General features: G+C 42.3%; 1 protein-coding gene and 1 pseudogene across 6 annotated transcripts in view; one reads left to right on the plus strand and one right to left on the minus strand.

Annotated features, from left to right (window-relative positions):
- Positions 1–15,410, plus strand: part of PDE4D (phosphodiesterase 4D) — a 1,603,025-nt gene that overhangs the window by 107,144 nt on the left and 1,480,471 nt on the right. The window lies entirely within an intron of this gene.
- On the minus strand, positions 11,664–12,097 carry LOC133233546 (histone H3.3C-like; annotated as a pseudogene).

Raw genomic sequence — 15,410 nt, forward strand, 5'->3', positions numbered from 1 at the left:
AGTGTCTTTGAGTTCCAAGCTAAATAAAAGTTTTATGAAATGGTTTGTCTCATCCACCTTGAAAAAGATAAAACATTTACTGTCAGCCAAGTACTGTGCTCACTGCTTCATGTGCTTTTTCTTATTTGAGTTTCCTGATATTCCCCTAAACCAACCAAGGTCACCCATGAACCTGTGGGGAGAGGGCACTAGGAAGCGGATGAAGGCACAGGCTGTGGGGGAGGGCAGACTGGATTCTAGTCCCACTCTCACCACTTACTAAACTTGGGACTCAGGTGCTTACTAAACTTCTATTCTCTCTAGTTTACCTGTCTGCAACATGGGGGATACAGACATCTATTTCATATGATTATTGTGAAGGTTGAATCAGAGAATGCCAGGCTTAATGTAATACTTGGCACACAGAGTGTGAATAAAGGGGGCAGGAGTCATCTTTTCAATCCCTATAACAATACACTGTGTACACATTCAACATTCAGCAACAGTTCATGGAATAGATAGATGGATGGGAAACAGAGGCCCCATTTTCCTTCATCTGCAGAACACTTCCTGGAAGGATAGGTGGTCATCTAAGTGGAATGACTTGAGGGAGTCATTTTATTTAACCCCAAATATCTTCCCACTGGCCTTGGCAGCTGTCTTGAAGTTTAAGCTCATCCCATTTATTACTCATCCTATTTAGGCTTCCCTGGTGGCTCAGCGATAAAGAACCCGCCTGCAGTGCAGGTAGCTGAAGGAGACATGAATTCAATATCTGTGTTGCGATGATCCCCTGGAGAAGGGCATGGCAACCCACTCCAGTATTCTTGCCTGGAGAAGCCCATGGACAGAGGAGCCTGGCGGGCTACAGGTCATGGAGTTGCAAAGAGTTGGACATGACTGAAGCGACTTAGCACGTTTCCCATTTGTCTAACAGTCTCTGTTAAAAGCAATGGTCACTTCAGAGCCGGTGTCCATTAAGTTGTGGTGTGCCTTGGTTAGAGGCTTCCATCTAAGGCAGTGCTGTGTATTCGAAAGAGCTCTGGCCTGGGAGTCAGAGGGTCTGGCCTCCAAACCTGGCACCAGTGTTACCTAGCATCTGGCATCACATCCCTGGGCCTCAGGGCCATGGTTTCTTATTGATTAAATGGAGAGTAGATTTCCTGTCAATGGTTTGATTTGTAATTCTATAAGTGTGACAATAAGCTGGTAAGTTTTTGTGGTGAGGCATGAGCAGAGTTCTGGGTTGGTGGGTCTCGGAGGGTGGCACCACAGGGATAGCGCCAGAAGGACAGGGAACAGGGAAAGTGAAAGTCATTCAGTCGTGTCCGACTCTTTGTGACCCCATGGACTCTACAGTCCATGGAATTCTCCAGGCCAGAATACTGGAGTGGGTAGCCTTTTCCTTCTCCAGGGGATCTTCCCAACCCAGGGATTGAACCCAGGTCTCCTACATTGCAGGTGGATTCTTTACCAGCTGAGTCCCCAGGGAAGCCCAAGAATACTGGAGTGGGTAGCCTATCCCTTGTCCAGCACATCTTCCTGACTCAGGAATCAAACCAGGGTCTCCTGCATTGCAGGCATATTCTTTACCAACTGAGCTATCAGGGAAGGAACAGGGAGCAGTTATCAAATATGGTCATGGAGTGCCTGCTTATGAGGGCACTAGGGATACACCAAGAAGGTGAAGAGGGATTAACAGTGATAGTTTTAAGATGATAACTTTGTCTGAGTTCAATCTGATTTGTAAATACCACTTAGGAGTTTGACTAGATGTAGAATATCAACAAAATATCACCCACCCTGTGGGCCTGGAGTGAAGCCCATTTACTCCTCTAACTGTGATCATCAGCCCTGGGTACTCTTATGCCACGAGGGCTTGTGTATTATATTATGGAGAATTGCTGCAGGACCCAAGGCATGACTGTCAACAGGGTTGCAGCCATAGACTGCCAGGAAGCTCTGGGCCTGGAGAGACTGGCTTGGCCCGTGGTAGTTAAGGATGAAGCAGCGCTTTGTGGCTGTAGGTGTTCCAGGGAGCAGGAGTGGAGTGATCCGTTTTTGAGTACCTTGCACGTGCCAGGCCCCACAGTGGATGTTTCCATACGTTGTCTCATGTAAACCTCATAGCAGCTCCATGCGGTGGAGATTATTGCCTTTATGACACTAGTGAGAAAGAGACTCAGGGGAAAGTTGTAGAACTGAGATTTGACCATAAGATCTCCAGACAATCAAATCTATACTTTTTCCCCCAAGTTTGGCACACAACCTCCAGGGTGTTCTGTAGATATTACTTGCTTGTTAGAGTTTAGTGTTCTTTGCCTATGGGTATCATGGATGAAATTATTGTTCTCACATTATTGCTATTTCCAGGCTTTTGTGGTACAAAAGAACAGTTACCACTGTGGCCTCCTCAGCGTTCACTAAGGATCTGAAGTCATTATGTAGTTGTATTTTCCAGCTGTCTGGGTTCCAGTGTAAGCTTTTTTCCTTTTTTTTTTTTTTTTTTATACTTGGTTGATGAGGAGTTAGAGTTTTGTGCTTTCCCCTACCACTCTGAGAACTCATGTTTAGATTTTATTGAGACTCATTTCTAGTGTTTTGAAAGGTTAACGAAAACTCTGGCAGTTCTCTGGGTTTCTTATAAGGTGTGGCTGGGGTGAGGGCAGAGTATGTCAGTTTATTGAGCCAGACGTGTCTGCTGATTGAGGCAGACACTACAAACAGGGTCTGTAACAAGCGGCACCTTCCTGGAGGCTGGGCAGCCTGGTGGGGTCTCTGCAGGGTTGGAGTTTCCCAGGAAATGCCTGTTAAGAGGAAGAATTAGCCAGTGCTCACGTTTAGCATATGGATCCCTAGGCTGGGGAGGGAGAGGCTACTGAGAACCCTGCATTGCCCTTGATCGATGCTGAGCAGTACCTTCCCCTGCAACTGATTATCAACACAGGCCTCTAGCTGCCCAGTGGTCTTGATGCAAAAAACATGTAGCCTCTGTTTTTCATCTTAAGGGAAGGCCTGTGTGCTTGCTCCAGGGGCTCTATTATTAAGAGTTTGGTGCTTCAACAATTAAGTAAACTGAAGGAAGTTGTTCTTGAAACCCGGTCTTTTTTAGTTTTCTCATGATTTGTCCTTTGTGTTTTTAGATTTTTCATTATGAACTATGTCACACATTCAAGAGTTTGTATCATGTAGCTTAAAGCTTAATAATGAAATAAGCCTCTCTGAATCCACTACTGACTCCTGGAATATAAGCCCTTCCCCTTTTGCATTCTCCTCCTCAGAACCACTTTTTTGGAAATTTGTGTTTATCATGTCCTTGCTTTTCTTGACAGTTTTACTGCATATGATAGTTTTTAAAGTAATTTTCATCTATTTAAAGTACAGCTTTTGTATAATAAAGCCCTGTGAACTCCATAGCAGTTATCCTGTTTACAAAGACTGGTTCTATTTTAAAATAGCGTAGAATGCCTTTGTCCCAGATGCTGTGTTGTGATGTTGCCATGAAGAAATTTGTGCATTCAATAGTCTTCACCCCTCTACCCACAATATTACATAACTCTCACTTTTAGTTCCATGAATGAGTACATTTTACATTAGGATATTACAACAAGGAATTTATATGTCATTAAATACACGGGGTTTGATAAGAATTTACATTTAAGAATAGTGAGAAACTAATAAAAGACTTTTGAACCATATTCTCATCTAGTTCTGCTTTCCCATTCTGCATTCTTCTGTAATGAGTGAGATTCTGAGGAAGTGGTCCCTGCTTGATGTAATAATAATAATGATAAAAATATGAGCCTGCTCATTCTTGTGATTTTCCAGGTCCAAAGGTAGGATAAGGCTCACATGCTGAGATGGATTCAGTGGCAGCTCCTAATGTGGCTTGATGCTATTGCTCTGATTTAGCACAAATATTTAGGTCCTATTACATAATGTATCCCTTAGGAATCTTCAAGGCAAGCAATTGAAATGGACTTTGGCTGGCTTAGGGATAAAAGGAATTTCCTAAAAGATATCAGGCATCTGGTAGAGTTGTTGTGACATACCAGGCACCAGACTTAGAGTATGGGTGGGAACTGAGAAGCCAGATTCACAGTCAAAGTCTTACCACAGAACCAGCAGCCTGGTGAGCCATGGCTGCTGCCCTCGCTGAACACGACGTGCTGGCTTGTGTGCCCACTGCTGGTGTTGGCCCTGGGTGCTGCTGCTCAGAGCTGTTGACGCTGCTGGTCTGGCAACTGACTGCTACCCACTCAGCCAGCGGAACAAAGGCTCCCTTTTCGCCGAATCACCAAGCCCATGATTTGAAGCTCCAGGGTGTCTTGTTGCTCATGGCTAGCTCATCACCTGTGCCATAGTTACCAGAGGGGCTAGAAAAGCAAGTATTTGGCTATTCTGACTGCTTTACTGAAGTGGCTTTGTTTCCCAGAGAGACCTAGAGGGCAGGAAATTTACCAAATGTAGGCAGGGGCTCAGATGCTGGGAAGCCAGTATTTAGTCACACATCATCATCATCTCATTTTATCCAGAGGCATGGGAAGGATCCCCTGTAGGAGGGAATGGCAAACCACTCCAGTATTCTTACGTAGAAAATTCCCTAGACAGAGGAGCCTGACGAGCTACAGTCCATGGGGTCCCAACAGGTCATACATGATTGAGCACACACACACATACACACACACTCACACTAACACACACACACACATATTCCTTTGAGCCTTTCATTTTCCCTTTTGCTGACATCTTTTTTATTTTAAAACATTTTTTATTATTCTATATTTCAAGTAGGAAAAAGATAAAGAGTTGACATTTAAAATTATTTTACTTTATGACTTTCTTGAAGTTTCTGTAAGCAACACCCAGATGTTCTGTAAGCAACACCTACCCTCATCCCTTGAGCTCTCACATCCCCACCCCTAGAAGTTGGAAATGGAGGCATGAACCTACTTTCTGAGAGTGTAGCTATAAAATAGGCCTAGACTGGATCAGATGGAAGGAAATGAAAAGTAGTTATTTAAGTGAGATAATAATTGCATAAATTTCACCTCTTCCTCCCTCATTGAGTGCATGTATGCTCAGTCCTGTCCGACTCTGTGCGACCCCATGGACGGTAGCCCGCCAGGCTCCTCCATCCCTGGGATTCTTCAGGCAAGAATCCTGGAATGGGTTGCCATTTCCTATTCCAGGGGATCTTCCCAACCCAGGGATCGAACTTGTGTCTTTTACATCTACCTGCATTGACAGGTGGGTTCTTTACCACTGGCACCACCTGGGAACCCTCCCTCATTAGTGTAAGTAATCAAATCGTGGAATTTTAGTGTCCTGAAATTTCCATTTTGGTATCTATGTCTCATTGTAATTTGGAGATAGATACATGGTTAGACACTCAGAGGTAGTGCTTCATGATTATGAACAGGGTGCTAGAGTCAGGCAGGTCCAAGTGCAAATCCTCATTCAGCAATGTGGCCTTGAGTGAGTTCTTTTGTTCACCCATAAAAGGGCACTGATAATCCTTCCCTCTCAGTGTTGGTGTGGGGGTTAAATTAATTCATATAATTTCACTTTCTCTGAAAGTGAAATTGCTTTTGGACAAATACCCCCTCATGGGATGTGTTCAAGTGAGGTCGGTTGACTTGATCTGGGAGGTGTTATAGAGGGAGTTTCTGCAATGCGGAGTAGGCTTTCAGGGCACCCTTTAGAAGCTGGTTCTTTGGTATAATAGTTCTGTCAAGAACTCAGACAAGGTTTGATCCTCTGAGCTGGGCACCTCCTGCTCTAAACAGCAAACATACCAGCCATTCAGGAAATGGCAACCAAAGTCACCACCTGACTGGAGATGAACTGATTAGGACGTGATGGAAATGGGTTGGTCTGTCCAGATGGTATCAGGTGCATAAATTTGGCAGCCACTTTTACCACTGTCATTGCAACTCTGACCACTTTCCCTGACTCGATTTAGCCAATGCATTGAGTAACTTCCCCAGCAACAATGACAGAGGTGAGATGCCTCTGTCATTTGCAAAGCAGTCCACAAAAAGAAGGCCTTCCCATGTGGGGACTAGTAGCTGATTCTCTTCGTAACTGTGGACTAGGTTTTAGCTCTCACTTGCGCCTTTCAGCTGTGGATCTTGGGGCAGGAGACAACCTGTGTGACTCTACATGGTGGTCATGGTGGTAGTGATAAGCAAGCCCAGGGAGTATGATACTGGGAAGGGGCTCAAATAACTTGTGAAAGAGGCAGCCAAGTAGAGTAGAAGAATGCTGAAGCAGAAGGTGAAAAGGTTTCATTTGCTTGTGTTTTATTTCCTTCTTAATCTTGATACCATATATGAACAGGACACAAAATGGATCATGTACTGTGTTCTGGGCTTCCCTGGTGGCTCAGATGGTATAGAATCTGCCTGCAATGCAGGAGACCTGGGTTTGATCCCTGGGTTGGGAAGATCCCCTGGAGAAGTGAACAGTTACCCACTCCAGTATTCTGGCCTGGAGAATTCCATGGACAGAGGAGCCTGGCAGGCTACAGTCCAGGGGGTCGCAAAGAGTTGGACACGACTGAGCAATCTTCACTTTCAGTTTTCACTGTGCTTTGTAGACATGAAGAAAAATAAAAGGCACACTCTTTGCTCTTGAGATGTTTGCAGTCTGACTCAGCAGTTCCACCCCCCCACCCCCCATCCTTTATACCTCAGTACTTATTATATTTACTTCTAGTTCTTCCTCTTTAAATTGAGAAAGCAGAGTCAAAACCAGACACCGTGATAATGGAATTTTATGTTGTGATCTTTGATTATACTTCTCTTTCAAGCCTCAATATTTCACGTTGTGAATGATAATGTTCTTTGTAGGAAAAATCCTTAATTTGAAATGTTGCAGATGGCCTTTTATCAGGAGGTAGGGACTGTCAAAATAAATAGATCTAATTATGAACCATTGTTGTGGAATGGACCGTCTTAAAGAAAAGAAGCCAAGATTCCCCAAATTAAAAAAGACCTTACATTTTAAAAGTACCTTAGAATAATCACCTGTCTGTGGTTGATTGGCTTTCAACAAGTTATTCAGCTGATGAAGGCAGTCTGCTTTCTACTGGTACAGCTATTCTCAGAACTAAGGTTGGGGAACTTGCTGGGACCTCACCATCGTCTCTTTACTTGAACAGGATTTGGTTTAGGAGAATCCTACTGCACTAGTACTTTGAAATGGAACACAAGTAAACGTCTTGGGATTGAGCCATTTGTAAAAATGTCTGGGTTCTTATGGATCATTTTGGGAGCATTTTGTTGTTCAGTCACCAAGTCATCTCTGACTCTGAGACCCCGTGGACTACAGCATGCTAGGCTTCCCTGCCCCTTACCGTCTCCAGTCTCCCCTATCCTTCACTATGTCCTGGAGTTTGCCCAAGTTCACGTCCATTGAATCGATGATGCCATCCAACCATCTCATCCTCTGTCACGCTCTTATTCTGCCTTCAAACTTTCCCAGTATCAGGGTCTTTTCCAAAGAGTAAGCTGTTTGCATCTGGTGGCCAAAGTACTGGAGCTTCAGCTTCAGCATCAGCCCTTCCAAAGAGTGTTCAGGGTTAATTTCCTTTAAGATTGACTGGTTTGATGTCCTTGCTTTGCATGGGACGCTCAAGAGTCAACCCTGGGTTTTGGGTTCCCCCTGAGGATAAGAATGTGAGAGAGTTGATACTTTTCAGCAGGAGTTCCTTGGTATGGTGAACTGGTTTTGCTTTTGACAAAATATTTGACTCAAAGCAGATCATAGAATCCCCCAGATCCGTGGATATTCATGCACCCTGCCAAAGTCAAGACCTTGCTGCTGCTCCGTCCTCAAAGAAAGAACTTAAACATTTGTAAATAGACAATTTAGGAACTGTGACCTTGTAACTAGTGACTGGAAGTATTTACTTCATTTGTAGTTAGAGGTTACTTGAGTTTGCCAAGGAAAGTTTAGAGGATACCAGATTTGAATTGATATAAAGATGACAGAATAAAAATCTAGATGATGAAAATTATCTTATCTTTTATTCAATTTTGCTCCTAAAACTGCAATAAATAAGAGATTATATTAGTTGAAAACATACATAAATTTAGAAAATTCAGACATATCTGTAGATAATAACCCTCTCAGGGAAACATTTAATGAATTTTCTTTTTAAACATATGAATTAGTTTCCTAATAGTGTTAAATTAATATTTTACTGTGAAGCTTTTTTTCACTACCAGAATCTGTGGTAAATTGGTAAAGAAAAATGGACTAGCCATTTATTACTACAAGAGCTTATTGGTTGCTTTGGCCATCTGAGTATTTAGTGAGTGACTAAAGTGGAAACGGCTTCCCAGGTAGCGCTAGTGGTAAAGAATCCACCTGCCAAAGCAGGTTAGATGTAACAGATTCAGATTCTATCCCTGGGTCAGGAAGATCCCCTGGAGGAGGGCACAGCGACCCACTCCAGTATTCTTGCCTGGAGAATCCAATGGACGGAGGAGCCTGGCAGGCCTCAGTCCATCAGGTCACAGAGAGTTGGACATGATTGAAGTGACTTAGCATACAAAGTGGAAGCAATTTGAAATACTACCCTTACCATATTCGATTTGGGTACATCCAGAGATATTTGCTGTGTTTGGCAAAAATAATTATTCTGAAACAATTGTTGAGCTGAAATTTTCTGTTGCCAGCAAAAATTCACATTGCCAAGTCCTCTCTGCCTTTATCTTCTAAATCCAAGAGTATTTCAAGGGAAATTCAATGCAAACATGTCATATACCTTCAACTTCTTGATCCAATTAGCAGTTCTTTCTAGTTGCAGTGGGTTATCCATGGGGTCTTTTTAAAAAATCTTACAGCTTGAAGGGGAGAATAAATGGAACTGATCCCCCCTAAGTACTGAGGACAGATGTGCATTGCTCAAAGACTCTCAGCTTTGAAAAGACTTTCTCCCCTCTTGGCAAATCAGGCAGCATGGAATCATCAATGGCCCAGCTCCCATGGTATTTTTATGAAGTTGTTTCAATGTGTGAAACATCCACCCCGTGGAGGTTTAAGTTGGTTGTAGCTTGAGCCCCACAAAAGCAGGTTCTGGGATTTATATAAGCCCTTGATTTATTGGAACACATCTAATGGTGTGAAATTCATTGACTCCTGTGATATGAGCTTGCATCTGGGCAAGACCCACCAGAGGCCAGGAAGTTCACAGTCAGATTTTTGTCCCTGAGAACATTTATCAGCTTCTATGAAATCCTCACCTGGCTCCATAAAAGCAATAGTTGCAACTACCTTAGGGGAAGTACCCAGTTAAATATGTTTCAGGTTGGCAATTCTTTTCTGTGAATATGAAGTTCAGAGTCTTCCCTGTAGTATCCTTCTAAGGTGAAATTGAAGAAGGAACCATGAGAGTTGTACTTGGAAACACAATTGGGAAGCTGGTGCTCCCCATTTAAAGAAGTGGCTTAAAACTTCTTTCAGTGACTTTCTAGGGGACAGGCAAAGTCATTTCCCCTTGATGTTGGGAAGCTGTAGGTGGGGTTAATTTCTTGATCAGTCACTCAGTCCTGTCTCACTCTTGGTGACCCCATGGATGGCAGTGTACCAGGCTTTCCTGTCCTTCACCATCTCCCAGACTTTGCTCAAACTCATGTCCATGGAGTCAGTGATGCCATCCAACCATCTCATCCTCTGTTGTCCCCTTCTCCTCCTGCCTTCAATCTTTCCCAGCATCAGGGTCTTTTCTGATGAGTCAGCTATTCCCATCAGGTGGCCAAAGTATTGGAGTTTCAGCTTCAGCATCAATCCTTCCAATGAATATTCAGGATTGATTTCTTTAGGATTGACTGGTTTGATCTCTTTGCAGTTCAAAGGACTCTCAAGAGTCTTCTCCAACACCACAGTTCAAAAGCATCAATTCTTGGACGCTCAGCCTTCTTTATGGTCTAACTTTCACATCTTTACATGACGACTGGAAAAACCATAGCTTTGACTAGATGGACATTTGCAGCAAACTAATGTCTCTGCTTTTTAATATGCTCTTTGGGTTTGTCATAGCTTTTCTTCCAAGGAGCAAGCGTCTTTTACTTTCGTGGCTTCAGTCACCATCTGCAGAAGATTTTGGAGCCCAAGAAAATGAAGTCTGTCACTGTTTCCATTGTTTCCCCATCTATTTGCCATGAAGTGATGGGACTGGATGCCATGCTCTTCATGTTTTGAATGTTGAGCTTTAAGCCAACTTTTTCACTCTCGTCTTTCACTTTCATCAAGAGGCTCTTTAGTTCCTCTTCACTTTCTGCCATAAAGGTGGTGTCATCTGCATATCTAAGGTTATTGATATTTTCCCCAGCAATCTTGATTCTGGCTTGTGCTTCATCTAATCCAGCATTTTGCATGATGTACTCTGCATACAGGTTAAATAAACAGGGTGACAATATACAGCCTTGACGTACTCCTTTCCCAATTTGGAGACAGTCTGTTGTTTCATGTCTGGTTCTAACTGTTGCTTCCTGACCTGCATACAGGTTTCTCAGGAGGCAGGTCGGGTGGTCTGGTATTCCCATTTCTTGAAGAATTTTCCATAGTATTTTTGTGACCCACACAGTCTAAGGCTTTAGCATAGTCAATGAAGCAGAAGTAGATGTTTTTCTGGAATTCTCTTGCTTTTTCTATGATCTAGTGGATGTTGGTAATTTGATCTCTGGTTCCTCTACCTTTTCTAAATCTAGCTTGAATATCTGAAATTTCTTGGTTCACAAACTGTTGAAGCCTAGCTTGGAGAATTTTGAGCATGTCTTTGCTAGTGTGTGAAATGAGTGCAACTGTGCAGTAGTTTGAACATTCTTTGACATTGTCCTTCTTTGGGATTGGAATGAAAACTGACCTTTTCCAGTCCTGTGGCCACTGCTGAGTTTACCAAATTTGCTGGCATATCGAGTGCAGGAGTTTCACAGCATCATCTTTTAGGATTTGAAATAGCTCAGCTGGAATTCCATCACCTCCACTAGCTTTGTTCATAGTGACGCTTCCTAAGGCCCACTTGACTTCACACTGCAGGATGTCTGGCTCTAGGTGAGTGATCACACCCTCGTGGTTATCTGTGTCATTAAGCTCTTTTTTGTATAGTTCTTTTGTGTATTATTACCACCTCTTCTTTTTTTTTTTTTTTTATAGTTTAATGTATTTTAATAGCAAACTTACAGGAACAGCACAGAAGTCAGGCAACATTAAAAACATGTACTTGCACGTAGGACAACTCACTTAGCAAAGTATATGAGTGGACAGAATCTACTGTATGAGAAAAATGCTGCAAACACCGTTTAGTTGCAGTCAATAAGAAATTTACTTGTTTTTAAAAAATCCAAATGCTGGCATTTTCCAGAAAAATTTAACAGGTTTATTTATAATCGTTATAAAATTGAACTGCTGAAAAACTTGTTCACTGAAACATTTTGACTTGCATTAATGCTTTATGTCCCTGCATTTATATTAAAAATTCACACACAAATGAAAATGGAAGAACTGCCAATACTGGGTTTCTGTCCCCTATTTTTCCACATGCAATCATATACTTAGGTACCTTTTGACCCCATGGGGGAAAAATATCTAACATTCAGAACTACCAATAACAGGAAAAAGAGATTTTTTTTTTTAAAGGATGAAATGTTCCCATCATAGTCAATTTGTAAGCATGTTCTCCACGTATGCAGCATGCTAGCTAGATGTCTGTTGGCTTAATTGTTACATGTTTGGCATGGATAGCACACAGGTTGGTGGGTGTCTTCAAAAAGCCAACCAGATAGGCCTCACTTGCCTCCTGCAAAGCACCAGTAGCTGCACTCTGGAAGCGCAGATCTGTTTTGAAGTCCTGAGCAATGTCTCGCACCGGACGCTGGAAGGAAGTTTGAGAATCAGTTCAGTGGACTTCGGATAACGTCTGCTTTCACAGAGTGCCACAGTACCAGGCCTGTAATGAGGAGGTTTCTTCACCCCTCCAGTAGAAGGTGCACTCTTGCCAGTGGCTTTTGTAGCGAGTTGCTTCTTTGGGGCTTTATCACCAGTTGATTTGCTGGCAGTCTGCTTTGTATGTACCATGGTATGGAGACCTCCTTACTTACCTGGCTTCTCCTTCTGCTGGAGCTTGGTGAGCTAGAGGTGGCCACCTTGCCACCTCTTCTTAATATCTTCTGCTTCTGTTAGGTCCATGCCATTTCTGTCCTTTATTATACCCAAATTTGAATGAAATATTCCCTTGGTATCTCTGATTTTCTTGAAGAGATCTCTAGTCTTGCCCATTCTATTGTTTCCCCCTATTTCTTTGCATTGTTCACTTAGGAAGGGTTTCTTACCTCTCCTTGAAATTGTTTGGAATGCTGCATTCAGCTGGGTATATGTTTCCTTTTGTCCTTTGCCTTTTACTTCTCCTTTTCTCAGCTATTTGTAAGGCCTCCTCAGATAAGCATTTTGCCTTTTTTCATTTCTTTGTTTGGGGGATGGTTTTGATCACCGCCTCCTGTACAATATTATAAACCTCCGTCCATAGTTCTTTAGGCATTCTGTCTATCAGATCTAATCCCTTGAATCTGTTTGTCACTGCCACTGTATAATTGTAAGTGATTTGATTTAGGTTATACATGAGTCTGAGTGAACTCCGGGAGTTGGTGATGGACAGGGAGGCCTGGCATGCTGCAATTCATGGGGTCGCAAAGAGTTGGACACAACTGAGTGACTGAACTGAACTGATACCTGAATGGTCTAGTGGTTTCCCCTACTTTCTTCAATTTAAGTCTGAATTTGGCAATAAGGAGTTCATGATCTGAGCCACAGTCAGCTCCCAGTCATGTTTTTGCTGACTGTATAGAGTTTCTCCATCTTCACCTGCAAAGAATATAATCAATCTGATTTTGATATTGACAATCTGGTGGTATCATGTGTAAAGTCATCTCTTGTCCTGTTGGAAGAGGGTGTTTGCTATGACCAGTGCATCCTCTTAGCAAAACTCTGTTAGCCTTTGCCCTGCTTCAGTTTGTACTCAGAACCTTCAAATAGGAAAAACCAAATTCTTGTTCACATTTGGATTGTCTGTGCAATATTGTCATCATAATCCAGGAAGAGGTAATGTAGGACTTGTACTGTGAGTAGCACTGTCTATTTCCTTTCTGATTTGTCCAAAGTATGTAAGTGATAATTCATATCATTCCTTTCAGGGAGCAAAACAATCAAAACCACCATCAGTACAGACTCAGGGTATCCTTGGTGCTAGAGGTGTCTATCATAATAATGATCCCTTACATCGAGTGGAGTTTGACATTTATAGAGCTTTTATAAACATTACCACATTTCATCTTCATAATAGCCCTGTCAGGAGGTTTTGTTATTTCCATTTTTCTGTTGAGAAAAGGGAGTCTCAGTGATAGTAACTGAGTTGGTCAGTTTCAGAAAGGATCTTCAGTGAATGTCTTCCGCCTCTAAGTCTAGGGAAGTTTGTACTGTACCTCAATAAGGATTTATGACAGGAGCAAATGTAAGGGCTCAGTATGGATCTGGATAAGAAACATCACAGCTATGAAAGTGATGGGAGAGGTCTTGTCATTTCTTAGATTATTCCAGAGAATGATGTGATGAGAAGAGAGAATGGCCATCAAAGAGTTCCCCATCCTCATCTCAGAGGTCTAGGAATATGTTAAGTTGCTGGACAAAGGGAAATTAATGTTGTAGATGGATTTAAGGTTGCTAACCAGATGAACTTAAAATACGGAAATTGTTTTGGATTATCTGCATGGGTCTCACATAAGGAGGGAGGCAGAAAAAGAGAGTCAGAGGAAGATGTAACCAAGGAAGAAGGGCCAGAGCCGGGTGACATTGCCAGCTCTGAAAATGCAGGAAGGGGCCACACACCTTCCTGGGGTTGGGGATGACCTAGAGAATCTGAAAAATACATGGAAACAAATCTTGCCCTAAAACTTCCTGAAAGGGACAGAGCCAGGCCACACCTTATATTAGCCCACTGAGTCCCGTGTTGGACATCTGACCTACGAAACCGTAAGACAATGACGTTTTGCTGCCTTGTGCCACAAAGTTTGTGGTAATTTGTTACGGCAGGAATAGAAAAGTAAGCCAGTTGGAAGGCTGTTAGAGCCAGATCGGTAACTCTTTTCAAAGCAGGCAGTGCAACTAGGAACCTGTGTTATCACCATGTGAGGACAGTTACAGGTTGGATCGATAGTTCATTCAATTATTTATTAATAAATATGTCTGGCACATCTACTTGATGCCAGGTACTATTCCAGCAGCAGCAATAAACAAGACATAAAAAAAATCCTGTGTTCATGAAGGTATCATTGTATTATAGAAGGGGAGACAGGCAGTAAATAAGTAAAATACATCATATACTCTATAGTGAGAAGAAAATTATAAGGAGAGGATGAGAGGAAGTGGTGTGTGTACAGTGGTTTGCAAATTTTAGATGGGGCTTCCAAGGGCAGGTTCACTAAGAAAGTGAAATATAAATAAAGACCTGAAGAGGAAGAGGAGACAAGCCACAGAACTTTCTGGAGAAGAGAGACTGGAACAAAGAAAATGATTGCAAAGGCTCTGAAGACAGGAGGGGTCCTGACATGCTGATGGATCAGAGAGAGTGGGTTGGTGAAAGTGTGGGTAAAACTTCTGGTGTTTCATCCAGCGTCTCCTTAACAGTGGGTTTACAAGCTGCTTGCTTTTGCATGGGGTAGGAGCGTGTTGGTTTTACATATCAGTTTATTCAAAAGCAAACGTTGTTTTAAAAATAAGATGAATATTGAATTGGTTTATAAATGAGACTGTTAATTAAACCCCAGGTGCTGCACATAATTTCACATTCTGTGACCAATAAAAGTTGCTGGAGAATGAAAAAAAAAAAAAAAAAAAGACTAATAAAAGACTTCTGGAGTGCTTGGTTGATTTGAATAGTGGCTTATAACCTCATCAAGCCTGGAGTTGGAACTTTTTCTCCTCAGCTGGTGGCCCTTTTTTATCACCTCTACTGCAGAGCGAAAGCAGACCATTTCCAAAAGTCTGCCTGAGGCAGCCTAAAGCAGATAGTATCAGAGAATTTTTCAGTGCTGATAACCAATTTTATGGATCAGTCATTTGACTTAATGAAGAGAATGGGGGAAAGTGATGCAAGAAATGTAAGTACTGGTTGGCATTTCCTTGAAAATCTTAATAACTCTTGCTTTTCAAAGAGTTATGTGGTTGGGTAGTGCCTGTAAACAGGCTGACTTGGGAATGCTTTCAATCCAGTCAATGGTTCACGGATTTATGCTGGGAAAGGCCAGTCTCTTTTTTTTTCTCATTGCATTGCTCATATCTAATAGAAATCTCTCAGAGGAACTTTTATCCCTCTGTCTAGAGACAGAACCCACAGTCATTATCCCCCTAAAGCCATTGGGTAGCATTTC

The sequence above is a fragment of the Bos javanicus genome, chromosome 20 (assembly GCF_032452875.1).
Source record: "Bos javanicus breed banteng chromosome 20, ARS-OSU_banteng_1.0, whole genome shotgun sequence".
NCBI classification, from domain to species: Eukaryota; Metazoa; Chordata; class Mammalia; order Artiodactyla; family Bovidae; genus Bos; species Bos javanicus.